Raw genomic sequence first — 24,877 nt, 5'->3', positions numbered from 1 at the left:
TTAATTCCCCATCCTGCACACGAATCCAGTTTGACACAGGCCTGGTCTTTTGAATGATAGTGCCAGGAACCCACTTGGCACCGTCTCTGAAATTTGCACAACTAGTACGAATCGTCTGGGGGGGGGGCATTCTCAACATGGCAAGGCCCCAGCTGCTCCTGTCCATGGCGTACCTTCCTGCCGACATTGGCCAACACCAGACTGAGGTAAGTCCGAAGCCGACGTCCTATACAATGTTCCATCAGTGCCTCTCTGGTGGCGGCATGCGGTGCAGAGCAGTATTGAAAAAGAAAGCATGCCAAAGGTGTGTCAAGGGACCCCGAGGTCTGCTTGTCCATGCCACGCTTGAACGTTTGGACCGCTCTTTCGGCCAAATCATTCAAAACACGGTGACATGGGGCAGTGCGCATGTGGCACACTACGTTCATCTGCATGAAATTCCCGAACTCCGCACCAGTAAACAGTGTTCCATTGCTGGAGACAAGCATGTCCAGGATGCCATGCATGCTAATAGTGAGCTTGAGCTTCTCGATCGTCGCTCTCGAAGTCATAAACGACAGACGTCCTGAGGACGTTCAACCATTTGGAGTATGTGTTGACAAGGAAGAGGAGCGTGGACCCTGAAAAGAGCTGGCAAAATTGGCATGGAGATGTACCCACGGCCGACCTGGCCGCTGCCAGGGATGAAGCGGTGCCGCAGGCGTGAGCTTTTGCTGCACCTGGCACACTTCGTACTGTTGGGCGAGGCGATGAATCACTGCATCTAACCTTGGCCACCATACATAACTTAAGGTGAGCATCTTTATCTTAGACACAGCAGGGAGGTTCGCCAAGTTAGGACCATGCTCCTTTTGCGGAGCCACCACATTCATCCACAAAAGGAATATACCGTTCCCCCCATGCTGAACTCAGTGACCTTCGAGGTAAAAGCTTTCAGTTCACTGGCAAGGGAGTGATGCTGGGCCCCATATAACACGATATGAAGAACTTTGAATAACAGGGAGTCAGTCTGTGTCCATGCACATGCCCGGGCCAGCGTGACAGGCAATGCATAGGAGTGAAGGCATTGTTGGCTCAGGGCAGAGGGGGGCGTTGTCCGGGGCCTCGTCGGCAGCGGGAGCCTGTTCAATCCATTTGCAATCTGCATTCCAGGACGGTGTTCCAGCGCATATTTGCTGCCAACAAGGGGGCCTATCATTGAATTCTGGCCAATTCTATGGGGCGGGATTGGCCTGTCCCCTTTGAATTACCCCAACAGTGGCTTGTGATCAGTCAATACCATGAAACAATGCCCATAGATGTATTGGTGGAACTTCTTTCTGACAAAGACCATGGCCAGACCTTCCTACTCTATCTGAGTCTAGTTTTGCTCAGCCGTGGCCAGTGTACTCGAGGCAAAAGCGATCTCACGCTCCTTACTGTTGCTCATCCGATGAAACAGCTGATACTGTACGGCGAGGCGTCGCAGGTGACCAAGAGCGGTTTAGCGGGATCAAGGTGGGTCAGCAACCGCAAAGAAGTGAGCTGTCTTTTTACCTCAGTGAACGCTGCCTCCTGCAGCACTCTCTAGGCTCACGACTGGTTCTTCTTGAGTTAATCATGCAGAGAAGGCCTACATAGCTGCAAGGCCCAGAATAAACTTCCCGTAGTAATATATGAGCCCCAGGAATGAATAAAGCTCCATCACATCTCATGGCATGGGGCCTGCTGGATGGCCTGCACTTTGTCTTCAACCGGGTGAAGGCTCTCCCAGTCCACCCAACAAGCCAATGGAAAATGTATATTTCTCTGCAAAGGCGAACGCCTGACTCCACAAAGTGATGGAGTACCTCATCCAGTATTCTGGTGGTCTCGCTCTGTCGGGCCTGTAACCAGGATGCTATGTGCAGCAACACCCCCAGAATATATTCCATCACGTACTGGAGAATGGTGCAGGCCAACGACACACCAAAAGATAATCTTGTATACTCGTATAGCCTCCAATGCGTGTTCACCATCAGGTACAGATGAGTCTCTGGGTCCAGCTCCAACTGAAGATACGTGTGACTCCTATCGAGCTTGGTGAATGAGTGATCTCCGGCCTCTTTAGCATAAAAGTCTTCAATCTGCGACATCGGATACCGTCCCAGCTTGGAGGTCCTATTCACTGTCAATTTAGAATGGTCGCAGAGGCGAACCGCGCCATTGAGCTCTTCATGACAGCATGGCAAGAGGCACCCAGTCTGCAAACTTCACTGCCCAGATGATCCCCAGGCCTTTGAGCTGACCGAGCTTCACTTCTATCTTGGGCAGTAGCGCGTAGGGCAACCGGGCAAGCATGAAAATACCTCGGTTGTGCCATGGAGTCCAGGTAAATCTTCACCATGGCACTGCCGATCGTTCCAGACAGGTCTGGAAAACCTAGAGCTTTACTCCCTTCCGGAGCCTCTCAAAAGTGTGCCTTCCGACAACGGAGACGGCGGCACCTGTGTCAACTCTATTAGCAATGGGTGACCATTGACCTGAACCGTGACCTTAAATGGGGGTGACATTGGGTGGCGCAACGTAGTTTACATGCAGACAATCATTTGTGGGCTCTTTCGCAAAAAAGGGACGAGCAGCCAATTTTGGCGGAGCGGTGGGCAGACGGACCATCTCGCGGTCACCACTCCCTACAGCCTCTCCGATCAGGCATCCCACAACACCCAGGGTCTTCCTCTTGCAGATCAGGAGGGGTCATACCTGGTTGTTGGGGTCCTAGGTCGCCAGCCTGACCCCCGACAGGCTGCTGACCAAGGCGGAGAACCGGAGTTACCTGGGGGGGGGGCATGCTCTGGGGAGGAGCATGCCCTAAGCTGAGGACTTCCATCCATTGCAATTCCTATATGCTCTGCTCCACACTTTCACGCGACAGGGCAATTTCCACGGGCAGCTGGAGATCCAGCTGAGGTTCGGCGAGCAACCTTCCTCGGGTCGCTGTGTTATGTGCCACGCAGATCAATCTATCCCGCAACATTTCGGAGAGGGCGGAACCATATTCGCAGTATTCTGCAAACTTCCTGAGGCACATCAGGAATTCCATTATGGACTTCCCATGGGTTCTGTCGGTCGCATTGAAGAGGGACGATGACCGACGGCTTGCGATTGTAATGATGCACCACCAGCACTACCATGACTTAGAATTTGGGTGGCCGGGATTGGTCAAACCCTTAATCACACTATACAGGTGGGTGCTCCACAGGCTGTCAAGAGGTCAAGGTCTGGCCCTCATCTCTGACAATGGCATTGGCACGAAAAAAATGACATATCCCTCGACATATTGCGTCCAGTCTTCTATACCTGTGTCAAATGCATTCAGCTTTCCGAAGTGCGGCATGATAACAGCTGACAAAATGTCCTCCAGAGGTCCGAGGTGAGGCAGTTGGGTACAGCAAAAATGACGCCATCTGCAGCTCCACTTATCCTCGTAGCCAGTATTGAGTTCACAGAAGCCGCCACATGGGAAGCGTTGGGAATGAAAGGTTTATTTACAGGGATACAAAAAGACTATATACAGAGGTCCAGAGGGGACTACTGTCCGGCTCACACTTGGGCCGAGTTTATATGCTCTGATTTCCTTTTCCACCGATACATGACTCTATCATGTACAAATATATATGTAAAACCTTTTTTGAGTCTGGGAGTTTAGTTGAAGCTCTGGCAATGTGAAAATGTTATATTACAAACAGAAGAGGCCCACTTCATTAAAGGGCTGTTTTTTTTCCATTAAAACATTTGGTTGCTCTGACAACTGTATCTGTGGTGTTTCATATGCACTGTGCCAGCGTAGAAAGCTTTATAACAAGTTTAACTCCAAAATATCAGGCAGTTATCAGCTTGCTTCATTGCTTGTGCAGTCAATTTTGGATCAGAAAGTTGGGTGTAAGCCTCAAGCCAGCCTTTGAGACTTAAGGCCGATGCTGCAGGATAGCTAAGGCCCAGACAGTCCTGCATTGTTAAAGAGCCTGCTTTCAGAGCAGGCAGTGAATGGAGGCAATTCTAGACTGAGGCCATTGAGTAACAAGCTATCCTTCAACAAACACAAAAAATACTGGATAATCTCAGCAGGTCTGACAGCATCTGTGGAGAGAAAAGGGGGCTAACGTTTCGAGTCAAAGCTTTGATGAAGGGTCAGCCAGACTCGAAACGTTAACTCTCTTTTCTCTCCACAGATAGTCAGACCTGCTTGTGGTGATATGCCTGTGGGCTATATCATAGTTGAATGGTGTGTGGCCTCCAACCAGCAGGTGGCGGTACAGACACACCATGTAGTCGCCAGACTAAGGTCATGTGACCTGTGACTCGGATATAAAGGGGGACACATCCGGCCATCGGCAGAAGAGGATTGAGAGGGTAATCAGACATACATGTGAATGGTCAATGCTAGGGGCAAGTTCCAGAGGAGTAGTCAGCAGTCTCCATGATAACCTGCTCTGTATCAGATTGCTATCTTACCACACAAGACTCAATATTTTGGTTTGGACAAGTTGAAGTGTTTGTTGAGTTCCTCTGTGAATTACAAAGGACCAAACACAACACTGCTGAGATTATCCAGTATTTTCTGTTTTTGTTTCAGATTTCAGCATCCGCAGTATTTGCTTTTTAACCATCCTGGAGTCCTGGCCAACAATGCTCCCTCAACCTTTGCCACCAGAGAACCAGTCACTGCATGATTACTCACTTTGTGAGCTTTTTGCCTGGAGAAAGCAGACACTCCATTCATTTACACTGCCGCAGTGATGAAGTATTGCAGATACTGAAAACCTGAAAACAGGTAAAGCTAGAAATATTCAGCAGGTCAGGCAGCATCTGTAAAGAGACACAATCAATGTTGCCGCCTAAAAAGTCTTTCTTGGGATTGAGTATTTGCAGCTCTTTCCATGGTCCTGTACGATGTTCCTGACTACTGTGAGCAGCTGACATTACACCTCTGGCTACCAAAGCTGGTAGATTTTATCACCTCATATTTAATAGATAGAAATTGATTGGCTTACAGAGTCAACAACTCCTTTATCATTTTGTCATGTGACCACTGCACGTTGGCAGTGTCACACAAGAGTGATGACAAAAAGAGCGCCGTGTGAATAGAATGTTTATTTTGTGCCAATACTTGTACTGTTTTGTGTAAACTGACGGCAGAACTATAGAATCACATCATGCTTATGGTGCAGGAGGAGGCCATTCAGCCCATCGTGCCTGCACCAGCTCTCCAAATGAGCATTATGTCATTCTCCTGTTTTTCCCCTGTACCCCTGCACATTGTCTCTATTCAAATGATCATCTGATGCCCACTTGAATGCCTCGACTAAACCGGTGTCCACACTTTCAGGCAGTGTTTTCTAGACACGTGTGAAAACGTGAAAGGATGTGTAATACGTTCCTATAGTGTGGCACCCAGAACTGTACACAATACTCCAGCTGAGGTGTAACTAGTGTCTTGTATAAGTTCAGCATAACCTCCTTGCTCTTGTACTCCATACCCCTATTAATAAAGTCCAGAATGCTGTATGCTTAATCAACTGCTCTCTCCACCTGTCCTTCAATAATCTATGCGTATAATCACCCAGGACCCCATAAGAATTTTACCATTTATTTTCTATTGTCTCTCCATTTTCTTCCCACCAAAATTCATCACCTCACACTTCTCCACATTGAATTCTATCTGTCCATTCCACCAACTTGTCTATGCCCTTTGGAAATTCTGCACTCTCCACCTCTGTTTACAGTGCTTCCGAGTTTTGTATCATCCGTAAACTTTGAAACTGTCCCCAGCACATCAAGATCTCGATCATTAACGTTTTTCAGGAAAAATAAGGGTTCCCATACCGATCCCTGGGGAAGACCACTACAAACCTTCTTCCAGCCCGGAAAATATCCATTGACCATTACTCTCGCCGGGACTTTCCATCCGTTCACGCCGGCGTGATCTTCTGGTCCCATCGACGGCACAACCATGCCGCAGGTTTCCTGGCATCGAGCGGTACATTCAACGGGAAACCCCATTGACAATGGCAGGACCAGAAGATCCGGCCACCGGCCAATGGCAGGCTGCCTCATTTCACGGCGGATTGGGTGGAAAATCCCACCCTCTGTTTCTAATGACTCCGTCAGTTTTCCAGACACGTTGCGATTGTCCCTTTTGGGAAGCAGGGAATGGGGAATGCTCTTGCCTCCAGTTAATGGCCCAGTAAACTCCTGGGAGAGCTTAAGTGGCCAGGGAGGTCGGAACTGCTAATTCCAAAAGAGAACTTTCCGTCTGGTACACATTAGCATGCAGATGCCGAGTTCACAGCATCTTTATTGAAGCTAAATTGGAAATTATGGGGCCCTCAGCAATCTTCCACTTGATTACCTCTGTTTTAGCTGCATGGACACAATCATTTGTTTTTATACTGCTGGAGCTGCCAGCTCGCTTTGGCAAGGCAGCGGCAGTCTTGATTATAGCTCAGTTCTGGGTAGCACAGTGGTTAGCACTGTTGATTCACAGCTCCAAGGTCCCAGGTTCGATTCCCGGCTTGGGTCACTGTCTGTGCGGAGTCTGCACGTCCTCCCCGTGTGTGCGTGGGTTTCCTCCGGGTGCTCTGGTTTCCTCCCACAGTCCAAAGATGTGCAGGTCAGGTGGATTGACCATGATAAATTGCTCTTAAGTGTTCAAAAAGGTTGGGTGGGGTTACTGGGTTATGAGGATAGAGTACAGGTGTGGGCTTAGATAGGGTGCTCTTTCCAAGGCCCGTGCAGATTCAATGGGCCAAAAGGCCTCCTTCTGCATTGTAAATTCTATGATTCAATGATTCTGGTCAGAGCAGCATTTGAAGATGGTACCCCAGTCTCTGTGGAGCCAGTTCCTGGCTCTCTCAGTACCTGGCTCACCAGAGTGATAGCTGCAAGTCATCATCAAACCCACTCATTTTTGGCCACCCGGCTATTCTTCCTCTTGTTCATTGGCCACAAACAGGTCCCGGGGCAAGTCTGGGGCAAGACCAGAACATGTGGGCGTGGTTGGCCGTGCCTCTTTGGCACCGTTCACATCTGTCCTCCACCTCCGAGAAGAACCTACTCATACGGTTTCTTGTTAAGTGGGCTCTATAAATGGACGGGAATTGGAGGAAGGTAGCCCGGGGGGGGGGGGGGGGTGGTGGGGGGGGGGGGGGGGTGGTGGGGGGGCTACGGGTTCGTTATGGGGGTTTGTTCTCATGGTTTTATGCTTATTTCTTTTTCTTGTTAATTTATTTTTCTTGTATTGGAGGGGAGGGGTTAATGTTTTTCTCTGTTGTGATAAAAATTTTTGTTGAAAACTTGAATAAAAATTATTCCAAAAAAAAAGGAAGGACAAAGCCGCAAGCGACAGTCTGATGACAAGCTAAGGCCCAAAACCAAATTATAAATAAATGTCGATAAACATGTGCCTCGGCCCTATTGGGGAATGTAAAATATGTATGGCGGCTAAAGGGGGTGGCCACAGTTGTTATTATGAAGATGCTTGCCTGTAAATATACATGTAAATTTTTGCGTGTTTTTTTCTAATAATTTGTAATTTGTTGGATATAAAATATGAAAACTCAATAAAAAACATTTCCAAAAAAAAATCCTACTCATTTTGTTTCTTGAAAGAGCTTCAAGGTCTGGAGAAAAAACTGGTCTGTGTAACTGGAGAGCGACACACTGGTGTTCAGCCTGAGCCTGACACTTTGAAATAATATGGTAAGGTTTCAGCCAATAGGTCTACCGGGGCAACTGGGAACATTCATCCCATAAGGTTTTTTGTGAGTTGTGAGGCCACAATGAAAAGAATTTAAATACAAAGATGAAATCAGCTTCAGTTTGATGGTCAAACAGATGTTAAAGCACAGTTTTTAAATAATGAATTACCATCAGTAAATAATTGATTCAATGATATTTATTTATTCAATCTGTAAGTAAGGGGGAAATGAACTTTCTCCAAAACAAACTGAGAACCTGACAGTAAAGTATATACTGGCAGTGAGTCCAACAATAAAACACACCCAAACTGACAACTAGTAATAACAACTTCAACTCTCAGTTTCTCTCACTGATTGTTCTGGACACGCAGCAATTTATCCTCGTGAATTATTCATTCAGCTGCTTCGCTGTCTGTCTCTTCCTGTCCTTCTCCCTGCTCCTTCCATTCCTCTCTCTCTGTCTGGAAAATGCTCTCATCTTTTATGCAGAGTGGAGGGAAGTCTAATTGAAGTAGCTGCGGGAGTCAGTGGGTTTCTCATGAACAGTAGTAGTTCGCCTATCATCAGGAATAGAGACAGAGCAGTCAAGGAAGGGAAATTTAAGTAAGACACAGAATGAACTGGAGGTGAAAATTCAACTGGGAGGGTGACATGTTAGTCATTACTGAGACAAGGCTGCAAAATGTTCAGGACTGGGAATTAATTATACCAGGTTGAAAGAGCGATATGAAAAATTAGGAGAATGATCGAGGGAAAAGAACAGCCTTTGTGGTTAAAGATTACATTAATTCAATGATAAGGGAGAATATAAGCAGGCAATAGAGACATTGGGTGGAGTTTTGAGCCTGTGTTAGCTGGATAGATCTCGTTTTGCGATTTCCCACTCCCCTCGTCTCGGCATAATGGAGTCGCGCCCAAGATGGTCGGGACCCTCATTTAAATGCATTAACATCTTGTTAGCAGAACGTCACGTCCGTGTGACTTACAACAGCTGCATAAAAGTGAGAACCTGGTGATCTCACCTCCGAAGAGGATATTGGAGGTGACGCTCAGGCCGCTGAGGCAGAGGAAAGGCCTCAGGCGATAGTCAAGGCCCGACTGGAGCACAGAGCTAGGGACACCCCGATTGCCTCCCGCTTTGGGGAGGACCGGGACTAGGGTGGCCAGAATTGTGCCCCTGTAATGAACTCCAATTGGCTTTATTGGTTGGCCAATTGGAGTATGAGCTCCCTCAATGATAGCTCATTGAGGGGGCCCATATAAGCACCTGTGTAGGCTTTGTGAGCCAGTCTTAAGTTGACTGGACTGCGAGCAGCACTGTTTGTAGCTGCTCCTGTAATATCGTTATTGTAAATAAATATTGGTGTGGTGACGGAATTCCTGCCTCCCGTGGATTACTACAGTGGCGACGAGGTAAACTAAGAATTTTGCGGCGACCGGCTGCCGCACTCGGAGGGTAAGCCGTGCCATTTTAAAAATGCCGTTTTTTGGGAGGTTAGAGGCATTCGACTCGGCTATTGAGGACTGGTTCCAATATGTGGAGAGAATGTGCTACTTCTTCCGGGCAAATGATATACTGACGGACGAAAGGAGACGGCGTATCCTGCTGTCGGCGTGCGGACCCTCATCTTTCGCCATTATACATAGTCTGACTTACCCCGATGCGCCGGACACGAAAACTTTCCAAGAATTAACGGAATTGGTGAAAGAGCACTACGACCCAAAACCACCCCTCATTTTGCGTAGGTACAGATTCTACACAGTGAAGCAGGAAGACAGGGAGTCAGTCATTAATTTCTTGACCCGCCTGAGAAGGCTGGCGGAAAAATGTGAGTTCGGCTCGACGCTAAATGAAATGCTTCGGGACCGGTTAGTGTGTGGTATAAACAACCTCACAATACAGAAACGCCTGTTGGCGGAAACGGAGCTAAACTGCAGGCAGGCGTTACAGCTCGCACTGTCCCTAGAAAAGGCAGCAAGTGGGGCGCAGGAACTACAGGGCACAACAATGGAGGTAGATACCTGTGAGAGGGACTACCACAACGGGTCCTGCTACCAGATAGCCGCTCTCAGGAAAAGCCCGAGGAATAGAGAGAAAAAGGAAAACCCCAGAACTGCCCCCAAGTCTGCCAGGACTAACTGAAGACAGAGGGAAGTACCGGCTGAGGCTCCCCCAACAGAGAAGGACCATTTCTGGCACCAGACAGAGTGGGGTAACAGCGACAGAAACCCTAGAAGGAGGTGGCAAAAGAGGAATAGCAGGTGGCGATGCAGGGAAGTACACAACCTAGATGCCCCATCCTCCTCCGAAGGAGAACAATTATATAATATTGCAACGAAGAAAGCAGAACCCATTAAGATTACCCCACGGGTGAACGGGCGGCCGACAATAATGGAAATAGACACGGGTGCGGCCGTATCAGTAATGGGAGTGGCAGCATTTAGAAAAATCAAAGATGGACTCCAGCCACTAACCCTAACAAAAACATCGACGAAACTTAAAACTTACACGGGGGGAAACCCTGGAAGTTCTAGGCACGACTCATGTACCCGTGGAATATGAGAAACAATTGCTCAGATTACCGTTGACGATAGTAGAGGGCTCTGGACCGAGCTTAATTGGACAAAACTGGCTGAAAGACCTAAAATTAGATTGGATGAAAATTTTCCAGAGTGGAAGCGGGCAGTTGAGTGGAGTACTCCAAAAATACCTGGAGGTCTTCCAGGAAGGTTTGGGGGAAATCATAGGCGCCAAAGCAACTTCGCACGTGGACCCAGAAGCCCTTCCGAAATTTTGTAAGGCCAGGCCGGTACCCTTTGCATTAAGGAAGAAAGTAGATGACAAAATAGGTTACGGCGCGACGGCATTATCAAACCAGTACAGTCCTCGGAATGGGCAGCGCCGGTGGTACCAATTTTGAAGCCAGACGGCTCGATACGTCTCTGTGGAGATTTCAAACAGACGGTAAACAAATACGCACTGCTGGACAAATACCCAATCCCGAAAATAGACGACCTATATGCCAAATTGGCAGGTGGGCTTTTGTTCACGAAACTGGACATGAGCCACGCCTACCTGCAGTTAAAACTGGACAAGGACTCCCAGAAGTTCGCTACGATCAACACCCTGAAGGGCCTTTTACGTTATACTAGGCTACCTTTCGGAGTGTCATCAGCCTGCGCTATATTCCAGCGTTCGATGGAAAATATTCTGCAGGGACTACCGCAGGTGGCGATTTATTTGAATAATGTCTTAATCACGGGTAGGACAAACAGGGAACACTTAAAGGAACCTGGAGGAAGTGCTCAGGCGTTTCGCAAAGGCAGGCGTACGGCTAAAAAGGGAAAAATGTGTTTTTCTGGCCCCACAAGTGACGTACCTGGGATATAAAGTAGACGAGTCAGGCTTACACCCATTAGAAGACAGAGTTAGGGCAATAAACGAAGCCCCAGCTCCCACCACGGTCCAGGAGTTACGATCATTTCTAGGGTTGGTAACCTATTATGGAAAATTTATTGAAAATAGGGCGTCCATCCTAGAACCCCTCCACCAGCTACGAAAAAAGGGGCAAGAATGGAAATGGTCTGCCCGCCAAAACCGAGCATTGAGGGACATTAAGGAACAGCTGTCATCCGAAAATGTCCTCAAGCATTATGACCCAAGGAAGGAGTTGGTGGTCACTTGTGATGCATCCCCCTACGGGGTAGGAGCCGTCTTAGCCCATAGAGTAAGGAATGGGGAAGAACGGCCAATAGCCTATGCTTCGAGGACCTTGGCGATGGCTGAGAGGAAGTACGCCCAAATCGAGAAGGAAGGACTGGCGGTGATATTCGCAGTAAAAAAAATTCACCAGTATCGGTACGGGCGGAAATTCACCATAGTGACGGACCATAAGCCGTTATTAGGGTTATTGAAAGAAGACAAGTCAACACCCCCGATTGCATCAGCTAGAACCCAACACTGGGCGTTGCTACTGGCGGCGTATAGATACATTCTGGAGCACAGACCGGGAACGCGAGTAGCAAATGCAGATGCTTTGAGCAGACTTCCCCTCCCGGACACTCCGCCGCAAATACCAAAAGTAGAGGAGACAGTAATGACTCTAAATTTTTTGGACACCCTACCAGTAGACGCACAACATATTCGGTTGTGGACGCAAAAAGACCCAGTTTTAGCCAAGGTGAAGCATTTACTGCTAACAGGGGAACTGGAAAGACCAGTGGAGCCCCAGATGCACCCATACTGGAGCAGAAGGGACCAAATAACCGTAGAAGACGGTATCCTATTATGGGGAGCCCGGGTAATAGTCCCAGCTCAGGGCCGTCAGGCAATCTTAACCGAGTCACATCACGGACACCCAGGGATGTCTAAACTGAAGATGCTAGCTCGAAGCTACGTTTGGTGGCCAGGTTTGGACACAGACATAGCAGCCTTGGTACGTCGGTGCCAGGAGTGCCAACAGGGGCAAAGAGTGCCACCAGCGGCACCATTGCACCCGTGGGAATGGCCAGGCAGACCGTGGACCCACCGGCATATTGACCATGCCGGCCCTTTCATGGGCTCAATGTTTTTGGTGATAGTGGACGCCCACTCCAAATGGTTGGACGTCCACCGGGTAAATGCGGCAAGCACAGCATCGATAATTGACAAGCTCAGGGCCTCGTTTGCAACACATGGACTTCCGGAGGTATTGGTGTCGGACAACGGGACGGCATTCATAAGTGGGGAATTTGGAAAATTCCTGAAGGAAAACGGAGTCCGGCACATCAAAACGGCCCATACCATCCAGCGACCAACGACCGCGGGAGAGCGGTCCAGACGCTTAAAGCGGGACTCAAGAAGCAGCTGGCAGCATCAATGGACACAAAGCTCTCCCGCTGGCTATTTGATTACAGGACCACACCGCATTCCACAACGGGTATACCGCCAGCTGAACTCTTAATGGGAAGGCGGCTGCGAACGAGGCTGAGTCTCCTTTTCCCAAATTTAACGGGGAAAGTGGAGAAACAACAGGAGGCCCAACGCAGGGGGCATGATAATAGTTGGCAGCAGAGACATTTCCAGGTGGGGGCACCGGTTTGGGTCAAGAATTATGGGAATGGACCAACGTGGGTCAAAGGCACGGTAGAGTCCCAAACAGGGCCCATATCCTATGAGGTTTCAATAAGAAGTAAGGTGCTGAAGAAACACCTGGACCAAATAAGGGCAGCGGAACCACACCTGGAGGCAGGCGAAGCAGGACTGCCTCGAGCTGGGATAGCCCAGACGGAAAGGATACCCACACCCCAGCCCCGAGCAATTTCTCCAGACCCCGTCATCCAGTCGTCAGAGTCGGAAATGGACACGTTCGACGAGGCCGCCGCGACACCTCTCCCCGAGGAGGAGGAAGAACAACTTCCAAGGAGGTCGTCAAGGAAAAGACGGGCACCTATAAGGTACACCCCGCCCACTTCGGAGAACGACCCGGCGGACGACAAGAGGTGACAGACCCAGACATGAGGAGCAAGAAGAAGCTCAGAGGAATGCCAGCTGGCAGGAATTCCTCGGACCTTGGGGGGGGGGGGGGGGGGGGGGTGTAATGAACTCCAATTGGATTTATTGGTTGGCCAATTGGAGTATGAGCTCCCTCAATGATAGCTCATTGAGGGTGCCCATATAAGCACCTGTGTAGGCTTTGTGAGCCAGTCTTAAGTTGACTGGACTGCGAGCAGCACTGTTTGTAGCTGCTCCTGTAATATCGTTATTGTAAATAAATATTGGTGTGGTGACGGAACTCCTGCCTCCCGTGGATTACTACAGCCCCCATAGGTGTAAAACTATTAGACTTGTGAACTTCCAGTGGGAGATCATCGTCTTAATCGTTCCTTTCATGAGCAGGGGACGACAGTGGTATGATGATGAGGGAGAATGATGATGACCTGCAGTGAGGACAGAGCAATGCTCCTCTTATCCTTTGTGACTGTCTGACTCCTGCCTGACAAAAAACTGAATGTGACCTGCCACTGAACAAGGTGATCTGTGGAAATGACACATCTCAGCTGCTGCTGCCTTTTTCGCGGTCTCCACTGACTGCGGAGATGGACAGACTCTCAGGAGATTTCAGCCAATGTATTCCTAATGATGAAAGAAAGTTGGTCAGTATGAGAGGCCTGAATGATGTTTGGAGTGGGTGAGGCAGGGAGGGGGCGTATGGGGGGGACATTGTCAGGATGACTTCAGCATTACAGAGTGGTCCCAGGGACAAGAGAACCATGGAGCTTCCGTCCTCGCAGAGGGCACCACGGTTCCCGCACATTCTGGGTGCTGCCTCTCAGTGTAACAAGAACTCATCCAGCCCAGCACAGACTCACACCACTTGCTGAGAGAATCAACTGGTTAGGACAAGGCTTAGGTCTCTAGTTTAAGTTAGCATCAATTAGACCCACAGTCATTGTGTGTTAGTTAGTTAGAAGTAGTTAATAAAATTGAGTTGAACCTTCATCAGTGTTGGAAGTGTCTGTTCATCTCTCAAGTCTACACTAGCCAACACTTCACTGTCGTATGTTGCTCGTTCTGGGTGAGTGTGCTTAACACTCAATTTGGCTCTGTTTCGTTACTTTGCTTTAGAGTCGCCAGGTATCGTTAAGATACCGCCACAAGTTTCAAGGTCAAGTTCAAAGCAATAAAACCATACACCAATTAGTAAGTTCAAACAAGACACGTTTATTATATTACAGTAATCTACTAATCATGCATATAAACTATAAGACTAGGCTAATCCTACCACTACTAGGCCAAATACTTATTTGGATAAGGGGACTGCCGGATCAGGGAACAACGGCTTCTCGCTTTGTCCAGGGTCCGCAGGCTTCCAGTGGTTATGGTCTAAAGGGGTCAGGAGTGTCTATTCCCGTAGCGTGCGTTGTGACTTACTTGCTGGCGGCTTCTGTCCAGACCTCTCCTGCACAAGGTTCTTCTGCTGCAACGGTGTTCTGCTGGGAGGGCTAGCTGGTCAAGGAGAGGCTGACAGAGAGAGCGAGCTGGGGTCGGGGTCTCTGTTTTATACTCCTCTCAGGGTCTTGCGCCCACCTGGGCGGACCCTCTATACTCTTATAATCGATTGGGTCTCTTCCCAATCGATTGATTTGAATTCCCCAATAACGGAACAGTGTCTCGATCACTGGGGCGGTTCTTGGGACTCATTGTTTTGGGCTTCTTTGGCGCCGAAAAGTCTGGCCTTCCATTCAATGTATCGATTAGTGTTAACTTATGTCTTTTGTGCCTGGGGATTGCCCGGTATCGCCTCATTAATATGCTAACTGTTTCTTTTCACAGCGTTGTCTGGTTTCAGCAACAGCCAAACTGGTTTCTGCAGCAGTCCAAATATACAAGCGCTCTGCAAGCTGCTTGCTTTTTACAACATGTCCATTTTCCCTGCATTCCTTGCAATCTTCCATTTTGTGTTTGGGCAGTGGTCACCCCAAGTGGCTACAAGTAGTATGACCCAGAGTCAACAAGAAAGGTCAGCCATATTAGATTTAGTAATAGAAACAGAACCATCCAAAATAGAAGCAGAAGGAGGCCATTCGGCCCTTCAACCCTGCTCCGCCATTCATTTATGTTTATGGCTGATCAGTAAGCTCAATATCCTGATCCCGTCTTCCCCCCATATCCCTTGATCCCTTTAGCCCCAAGAGCTATGCCCATTCTCTCTTTAAAATACACAATGTTTTGGCCTCAACTACTTTCTGTGGTAGCGAATACCACAAATTCACCACTCTCTGGATGAAGAAATTTCTCCTCACCTCAATCCTAAAACGTTTCCCCCTTATCAAACTATAACTCCTAGTTCTGGACTAAGAGCAAAAAGCAAGGTTTAGTTAATCGTCTAACTGGTAGTAATCATAATATGATCATGTTCAACATAGTGTTAAAAGGCAGAAACATGAAACAGCTATAAACAGGTAGATAGGTCTAACTTCAACGGGAAGAGACAGAGACTGTAAATAGTTGTTGTGCATTCATGTTTGTTCCCAGTTTGAACAAGGCCACTATAAGAGTTTGGTCATGTGACATATCGATGACATCATCAGCAGTTTGGACAGGTTGACAATCAGCCTGTGGAGAAGATGCGTCTCCAATAAAGCTCTTGGGCGGAATTCTCTGAAAATGGGGCTACGTCCCCACGCCTGCGAGAAAATGGATGCAAATCACTCTAGACTTTCCTGGAGAAAGTCCAGAGTGATTCTCCATTTTGAAGGGGGCTAGCAGGGCCCCGGATTAGTCCTCGCAGTGCCGGCTGCCGATATAGGGCCGTGCACTTCCGGGCATGGGTCTGTGCATGCGCGCGGCGGCCGCCTCTGGCGGCAGACCAGAGGCGGCAGACCCACGCAACATGGCGTACCCACACAATAAGCCAGCCTCAACAATATAGCCCCCTCCCCAGATCACGCGCACCCACCGATCGGTGACCCCTGATCGGAACCCTGGCTGTCCTGGAGGGACCCGGCGCTGATGGAAGAACCCGCCCGCCACCAGGGCGGCCGCAGACCGTGTCCCCAGCCGCCACACCGAGTGCCTGCTGGGTGCAACCATGAGAAAACCACGCCGGCGGGAACTCAGCCAGTTGCCGGCTGTGAATCGCATGTGACTGGTGGCGATTCTCCGGTCCGCGGAGAATCACGGAAAGGCGTCGGACCCGATCGCGGGTCAGACGCCCCATTCTCTGCCCCCGCGCCAAGCACGATTTCAGCACTGAGGCTCAGAGAATCTTGCCCCTTGTTTCTTTGTACCTTTATGGTATGCAAGCCTATCCTTTCAAATACCACCACAGTGAATTAGTAAAAGAGTTAACGGGTAAAAAGACAGTTGATCAGTGGGAAGTGAGCTCTACAAATAACTTACTAGTGATACAGAATCAGTCTATTCTCCTGATGAGCAAGAAGAAAACAGCCATGGAAAACTAAAGGGGCAAGTGCTAAGGTAAAGCTAAAGCAAATAGCATCCAGAAATGTGTTTAAAAAGGCACAGATCCAGCATGTCAAAGATACAGGAAACAGATTTTTAAGCTATACAAAAGAAAGCATGAAAATAAACTTGCAAAGGGACATCAAGCTCAACACAAATAAAATTTTAATCAAAGTTAGGACAACGAGAATTTTCAAGCTGAAAATGCACTGTTAAAACGTGGTAACTGTGATGCCATCAATTATCAAAAGGAAATGGACACACTGAGTTTTTACTTTGCACCGGTATTTACAGCCGAGGAAGAGATCAGCACGCCAAACTTCCCAAGGAAACTGAAATGTAACTACCGAAGTGGCCCATCAACGTCAGCAAAAGAACACTAAAGAAGAAAATAATGACACCCACGAGTGACAAATTCCTGGAAACAGATGGTTTCCATTTCTGGATTTGAAAGAATGTAGGTGAGGAAATTGCAGAGGCCCGAGCTATAATTCTTCAACACTCTTGATCTGGGAACCATTTCTTTCGATTGGAAAATTGCTCATGTCACTCCACTGTTTAAGCAAAGTAAGAGAGGGAAACCAGTTAGCCTAACATCAGCTGTCCGGAATTTACTGGACTCTATAATGAAGAACAGGGTGACTGTAGGATCTCTTATTTTCCAATAAGAGTCAAAGTCCGGTAGTAGGTTTAGATTGAGTTTATTGCAAAATATAGTTGGTACAAATTCAGATATAAAAAAGAAACAAAGGAACCAAAAGAAACCAAGGAACAAAAGAACAAAGAAAAGAAACAAAGAACAAAGAAGGGAACCACGCGCACTAACTGTACTGGATGACCGTGCAATGCATGATCAGTAATTCTCTAAAATGGTCTGTAAGGCTATGTGAAATACCATAGGGTTGTTGTGAAAACCCTGTGGTAGTTCTGTCCGGGTGTACTGTTGCTGTTGGACGGTAAAGGTGAACCACTGTCCAACCTCAGAGAATGGCACCAACCAAAACCCATTGGCCATATCTACAACTGACAACCATTTATGTTCCCACGTTAGGATATTAAAAATGGTGGAGTGGCCGGCGACCAAAGGGGCCTTTCGATCAATACACTGGTTGGCCTTCCTGTAATCGACGGTCGGATGCCATGTCCATTGGGTTTCTGTACTGGTCACACGGGCCTGTGAGAGGAACTATGTGTTTTGACCAGCACATTTTGCTGGATTGTTGGATGACGGGCAAAATCTCGCCAATGGAAGTTGAGCTAATGGGGTATTGTTTCGTGCACATCGGGGCAATCCCAGTAAATGATGCCGGTCCATCTAGATTAGGCTACAATCGTTTTTATCTTTGGCCTATATTGGGTGTCCTTTCAACTCCTCATTCTTCAGACTTCTGATAGATCATGTTACCTGACCATCTTCAAAATGTAACGAGGAATTCAATTGACTCGGGATATCTATACCCAGAAGGGCTTGGTCCACTGGGCCTATCCAGACAACCATAGTCAAATTCTGATTACCACCCCACCCCCCACCCCACCATGGGCAATATGTACCCTGACATCGTGAGGTAAAGTGTTTTTGTATTATTGGGGCAAACATGTTAGTTCTGCCTCTGTATCCAGGAGACAGTCTATATCTTGATCGCCAGCCCTCATAGTGATATTCAATCCATCTGCTTGTTGTTGTATCAGTCCCAGGAGTGGTGCTAGGAGGGCGAGGGCGGGCTCCCTTAGCTTTTTTGTTACCTCCAGTAGTTCCTCTGTTGCTGTAGTGTAAGCCGCATGAATCTTTCCCAGAGGTCGTCGCCATCAGAGGGTGGAACTGGTTTGTGTGGTCGGGTTATTTCCCTGCTGCCCCCTTTTGCTTTGCACATCTTGACCCAATGTCCTTCCTTTCTGCACTAGTGACATTTTCTGGGTCGTCTACCTTCTGTATTGTTAGGATGCTTGGATTTCCATCCTGCCTGCATGGTTTTGAGTTTAGCACCAACATCCCAGTCTAACTGATTACATTGATCCACAAATCCTGCGGAGTTTGTGTCTCGGCCTTCCCACCCGAGTAGGGTGACCTTCAGCATCTTTGACAATTCTGGTTTTAATCAACGACAAAGGCAGCTTTCATGGGTCCAAGAGTGCTCTCGCCCATATCCTTGTGTCCCTCTTTGTTCAGTCCCGAGTGTTCCAACCAGACCGTTTGGAACAACTCATCATACTCCAGTCTGTTTTTGCTCGACTGAAAACCTATAGCCAACGCTTGATTGCAACCCATCCGGCCTCTAGTCGCTGTTCATCATCTCCAAGTGCAACTTGAACCTCTTTATTTAGTTTCTTCCCTCTCGTCTGGGTACCATTACCATCAGGATCTGTATCCCGCCCCATGGGTGGGAGATGGTAAATATCCTTTAAACGTTTAAAGCAGCAGGGTAGCATGGTGGTTAGCATAAATGCTTCACAGCTCCAGGGTCCCAGGTTCGATTCCCGGCTGGGTCACTGTCTGTGTGGAGTCTGCACGTCCTCCCCCTGTGTGCGTGGGTTTCCTCCGGGTGCTCCGGTTTCCTCCCACAGTCCAAAGATGTGCGGGTTAGGTGGATTGGCCATGCTAAATTGCCCGTAGTGTCCTAATAAAAGTAAGGTTAAGGGGGGGTTGTTGGGTTACGGGTATAGGGTGGATATGTGGGTTTGAGTAGGGTGATCATGGCTCGGCACAACATTGAGGGCCGAAGGGCCTGTTCTGCGCTGTACTGTTCTATGTTCTATGTTTAAGCTGTTTCCATGTCTCTATTCCCCCTTTCCAGGGTGTGGCCATTCTTTAGACCATTTACCAATTTTGTCTACTGGGACGTGGTGCAAGTGTTGAGCATATTTAGCCCTGATTGTTTTCTTACCAGATTCATCAGTAGTTTCTTCTGGCTTCATCGTAACTCTTTTTTTCTTCAGAGGGGCGAGCCGCGCCTTGGGGAGTTCCACCTCAGTGCTACTTTCTCCGCTAGAGTCACTAGAAGACTCAGAATCGGTTTCCAGACCAGCTTGTGGTAACTGCGTTATTCGCTTTTCCTTTTCTATTATCGCCAGGCATGGGTATAACTTAGTCGTGGGGGATCCAGGGAGTGCTCTTGACCTTTTTGGTTGTATTACTGATTCCTCATCAATTGTTTCTTGAATTCTTTGTTTTCGGACTTAAGTTTTATTTTTAATCTTCAAACTTTTCTGATTTGCGTTTTTCCTTCCTTAGCTGTTCGCAGACTGCCTTCAGTTGGTCGTTCGCATTGATCAGGGAACGATCATGTTGGACCTGACCCATTACAACTAGGGACTATTTGGTTTGTTCCTTTTCCTTCATACGAGTCGTTTTTCCCCAGACCCTTTTAATATCTTGTGAGGACCATTGTCCCTTGGAGGCACCAATTTTTCCTCAGTCTTGGTGCAGGTTTTGGATAAGTCAAATTGCTGCTCTGTATATTCTTTTAATTGCCGAAGGATCTCATCTTCCGAGATATCCAGCGAGGCCTGCCTGTCTTTGTTCTGTTCCTCTTCCATAATACCGATTCATATTTGGGGTCCCAAGCCATGGGGCATTTTTAGCCGGGTCGGTATGTATCTATATTTTATACTGGCGAATGTCAGATGTCTTTTAGGAGCTTGAGCCGACTACCAGACCGGACGGGTTTGAGGTCCCGTAAGAGGGCTACCGAGTGTAAACAATGGCTGAGGACTTTTTACAATAAAGAGGTGTCCTTACCTCTGGGGGCCAATATAGGTCCAATGTCTAGATCTCTGGTTCTTTAATCCTCCAGCGACCCTGCTCGCAGTGCCAAGTTGTAGGATCTCTTATTTTCTAATAAAGTCCGGTGGTAGGTTTAGATTGAGTTTATTGCAAAACGTAGTTCAGATATAAAAAAGAGACAAAGGAACCAAAAGAAACCAAGGAACAAAAGAACAAACAAAAGAACCAAAGAACAAACAAAAGAATCACGTGCACTAAAGGTCAAGTTTTTTTTACATGCACATTTTTGGTAACACCCTACCTTCCCCTTCGTTCCCCATTGGCTTAATGCTGAGCTGTGACTCCCGATTAGTGCTCTATCTCTGTATCTTTTACCAGCAATTTAGGTCTGCATTTTATATGAGCAATTTACACTTGTACTGGAGGCTGCGCACATGATCACATCTGTGGTTTGGCTTTAAAAGCTGATGTGTGACTCTGAAGATTCAAATATTTCCCCACAGTGACTGATCAGTGATTTGAACACAGCCGAGGAGACGGGCAGAATTTTTTGAAGCGATGACAAAAGTAGTGGGCAGGGGAATGATATAGATCTTATTGATATGGATTTCCAGAATGCATTTGGTGAGGTCCCTCATAAGGGACCACTAACTAAAGTTTAGCTCATAAAACTGAAAGCAAACTAGTGACCAGGTTAGAAAATTGTCTGAGTAGCGGAAGACAGAATGTAGGGAAAATAGACAAATACTCGCATTGGCAGTGTCATCAGTGACGTTCCACAAGGATCTGTGTTGGGGCCTCTTCACCAAACTCATTAATGATTTAGATGATTGGGTAGAAAGCCACATGCTAATGTAGACGTACACAACACATTGCAAGGAGATATTAGGTTAAGTGAATGTTCACAACTTTGGCAAATGATTTCAATGAGAGAAAGTAGAGGGCATCCACTTTGGATCTAATAAGGGAAAACAGAATTCTTTCTAAATGGTTAAAAGCTAGATGCATTGGAGGTGCAATGAGACTTGAGGTTCCAGCTGCCTAGTTTATCAGAATGACATGAACAGTAAAGGAAATAATGAGAAATGCCAAGGCAATATTGGCTTTTATGCACAGTAAGAAGTCTTACAACACCAGGTTAAAGTCCAACAGATTTGAAACAAACCTGTTGGACTTTAACCTGGTGTTGGAAAACTTCTTACTGTGCTCACCCCAGTCCAACGCCGGCATCTCCACATCTTGGCTTTTATGAACAGAGGACTAGAATACAAGAGATCAGAATTCATACTTGAGCTATCTAACACCCAAGTTGGGTTCAGAATACTGTTAGCATTTCTGTGCAGCACAACTCAGGAAAGATATATTGAGCTTGAACAGAGTGCGGCATACATTTATCAGAATGATACCTGGACACAAAGGGTCAAATTGTAAAGGTAAATTACATAGACTAGGGTTGTATTCTCTGGGACCTGATGTGCAAGTTCCACCCCCATTTCCAACATATCCATGTTTTTCTGGCAACGGGAAGGGGATGAGGCATGACTTGGAAATATATCATACGTCGTTCCTTCACTGTTGCTGGGTCAAAATCCTGAAACTCCCTCACTAACAGCACAGTGGGTGTACCTACACCTCAAGGACTGCAGCTGTTCAAGAAGGCAACTCACCACCACTTTCTGAAGGGCAACTAGGGATGGGCAAAAAATGCTGGCCTAACTAGCGACGTCCCGTAAATGAATTTTTAAAAAAGAAAAATGAATCATACAGGTGAGAAACCTAAACTCAGCCGACTATTTGAAATTAGTGCTGAGTTCACACCGGCCCCATTTTCGCAGTTCCAAGTGCCTTAACCCGCAATATGGAAGTCAAGTATTTATGGAGTAGATGTAAAGGCTCTTGATGGGTTGTTACAGCCTGTTCAAATATGATGTTCTGATTTGTCAAAAGCCCCAGCCCTTTAAACATGAAATGGCTGAAGATCTCAATTATAAAAAAACACTGCCTGTTGGACTCGTTGATTGACAGGCCATCTGGTGTATGTTAGTAAATACCACTACAGCTGAGGTCACTATTAATGCACAAAAAAAGCCACTAAAGCACATAATTCAGCAGAGGCTGCATATATTTTAGTTGACAGTTTAAAGACCACAAGACCATAAGACATAGCAGCAGAATTAGGCACTTGGCCCATCGAGTCTGCTCCACCATTCATTCATGGCTCATATTTTTCTCATCCCCATTCTCCTGCCTTCTCCCCATAACCCCTGTTCCCCTTATTAATCAAGAACCTATCTATCTCTATCTTAAAGACACTCAGTAATTTGGCCTCCACAGCCTTCTGCGGCAAAGAGTTCCACAGATTCACCACCCTCTGGCTGAAGAAATTCCTCCTCATCTCTGTTTTAAAGGATTGTCCCTTTAGTCTGAGATTGTGTCCTCTGGTTCTTGTTTTTCCTGAACGTGGAAACATCTTCTCCACTTCGACTATCCAGGCCTCGCAGTATCCTGTAAGTTTCAATAAGATCACCCTTCATCCATCTAAACTCCAAAGAGTACAGACCCAGAGTCCTCAACCATTCCTCATATGACAAGCTCTTCATTCTAGGGATCATTCTTGTGAACCTCCTCTGGACCCTTTCCAAGGCAGCACATCTTTTGTTCGATACGGGGCCCACAACTGCTCACAATACTTCAAATGGGGTCTGACCAGAGCCTTATACAGGCTCAGAAGTACATCCCTGCTCTTGTATTCTAGCCCCCTCGACATGAATGCTAACATTGCATTTGCCTTCCTAACTGCCGACTGAACCTGTACGTTAACCTTAAGAGAATCGTGAACAAGGACTCCTAAGTCCCTTTGTGCTTCTGATTTCCGAAGCATCTCCCCATTTAGAAAATAGTCTGTGCCTCCATTTCTCATTCCAAAGTGCATAACCTCACACTTTTGCACACTGTATTCCATCTGCCACTTCTTTGCCCACTCTCCCAGCCTGTCCAAATCCTTCTGCAGCCCCCTTGCTTCCTCAATACGACCTGTCCCTCTACAGATCTCTGTATCATATGCAGATTTAGCAACAGTGCCTTCAGTTCTTTCTTCCAGATCATTAATGTATATTGTGAAAAGTTATGGTCCCAGCACTGATCCCTGAGGCACACCATTAGTCACCGGCTGCCATCCTTAAAAAGACCCCTTTATCCCCACTTTCTGCTTTCTGCCAGTCAGCCAATCCACTATCTATGCCAGGATCTTACCCTTAACACCATAGGTTCTTAACTTATTTAACAGTCTCCTATGCAGCATCTTGTCAAACGCCTACTAGAAATCTAAATAAATCACATCCACTGGTTCTCCTTTGTCTAACTTCCTTGTTACTTCCTCAAAGAACTCTTAACAGGTTTGTACAGACCCAGAGTCCTCAACCGTTCCTCATACGACAAGCTCTTCATTCCAAGGATCATTCTTGTGAACCTCCTCTGACTGTTTCCAAGGCCAACACATCCTTCCTTAGATGCAGGGCCCAAAACTGCTCACAATACTCCAAATGGGGCTATTTAAGGATTTGTTTTCTTCAGTGTGGCCATTGAATATAACTTTGTTTTTATAATTGACTGAGCATTTGAGGGTTTAAAATCTTAGAATGGGTTTCATGAATGAGACTGTTTTCTGTGTCAAGTGTGTATGAATGAGAACTCTATTGGATTGCTAGAAGTGCAATAGATCTTTCAAGCTCACATTGCTCCTGATATCTGCCCATAGTGGATTCTGGATGAATGCTATGGAGATGGCATGGGTAATGCGTAGGAAGTGAGGGTGTGTGAATATTATGGCTAGAAGGGCTAACAGCTTCTAAAACAACTAAGGACTAAGTCCTAGAGACTTGAAGTGGGCCTTCAAATCATCCCGTCGCAGTACTGGCCAGATGATGTGTCTGTTTCTGATCTATCATCTATTCTGTTGCTGCCTCCTAGGAGTAAATATTTGACGTAACCAACACTCGAGCTACCTGCCTCGGTCGCAAAAATATAGCCCTGAATCACTTGTGACTTCCACTCAATTCCTTTTGCTCCCTTTCTATCTTTTCCTAACCCTCTCCCCTTTCACTTACTTAAAGTCTATCATTTCTTTAATTTTTCCCAATTCTGATTTAGGGGCCTCACGGTAGCATGGTGGTTAGCATCAATGCTTCACAGCTCCAGGGTCCCAGGTTCGATTCCCGGCTGGGTCACTGTCTGTGTGGAGTCTGCACGTCCTCCCCGTGTGTGCGTGGGTTTCCTCCGGGTGCTCCGGTTTCCTCCCACAGTCCAAAGATGTGCGGGTTAGGTGGATTGGCCATGCTAAATTGCCCGTAGTGTAAGGTTAATGGGGGGATTATTGGTATATGGGTTACGTGGGTTTAAGTAGGGTGATCATTGCTCGGCACAACATCGAGGGCCGAAGGGCCTGTTCTGTGCTGTACTGTTCTATGATGAAGAGCCATCATCTGACATTAC

This window comes from Scyliorhinus canicula, chromosome 1 (assembly GCF_902713615.1).
Source record: "Scyliorhinus canicula chromosome 1, sScyCan1.1, whole genome shotgun sequence".
In the NCBI taxonomy this organism is placed as follows: Eukaryota; Metazoa; Chordata; class Chondrichthyes; order Carcharhiniformes; family Scyliorhinidae; genus Scyliorhinus; species Scyliorhinus canicula.
This window is presented reverse-complemented; position numbering follows the sequence as displayed.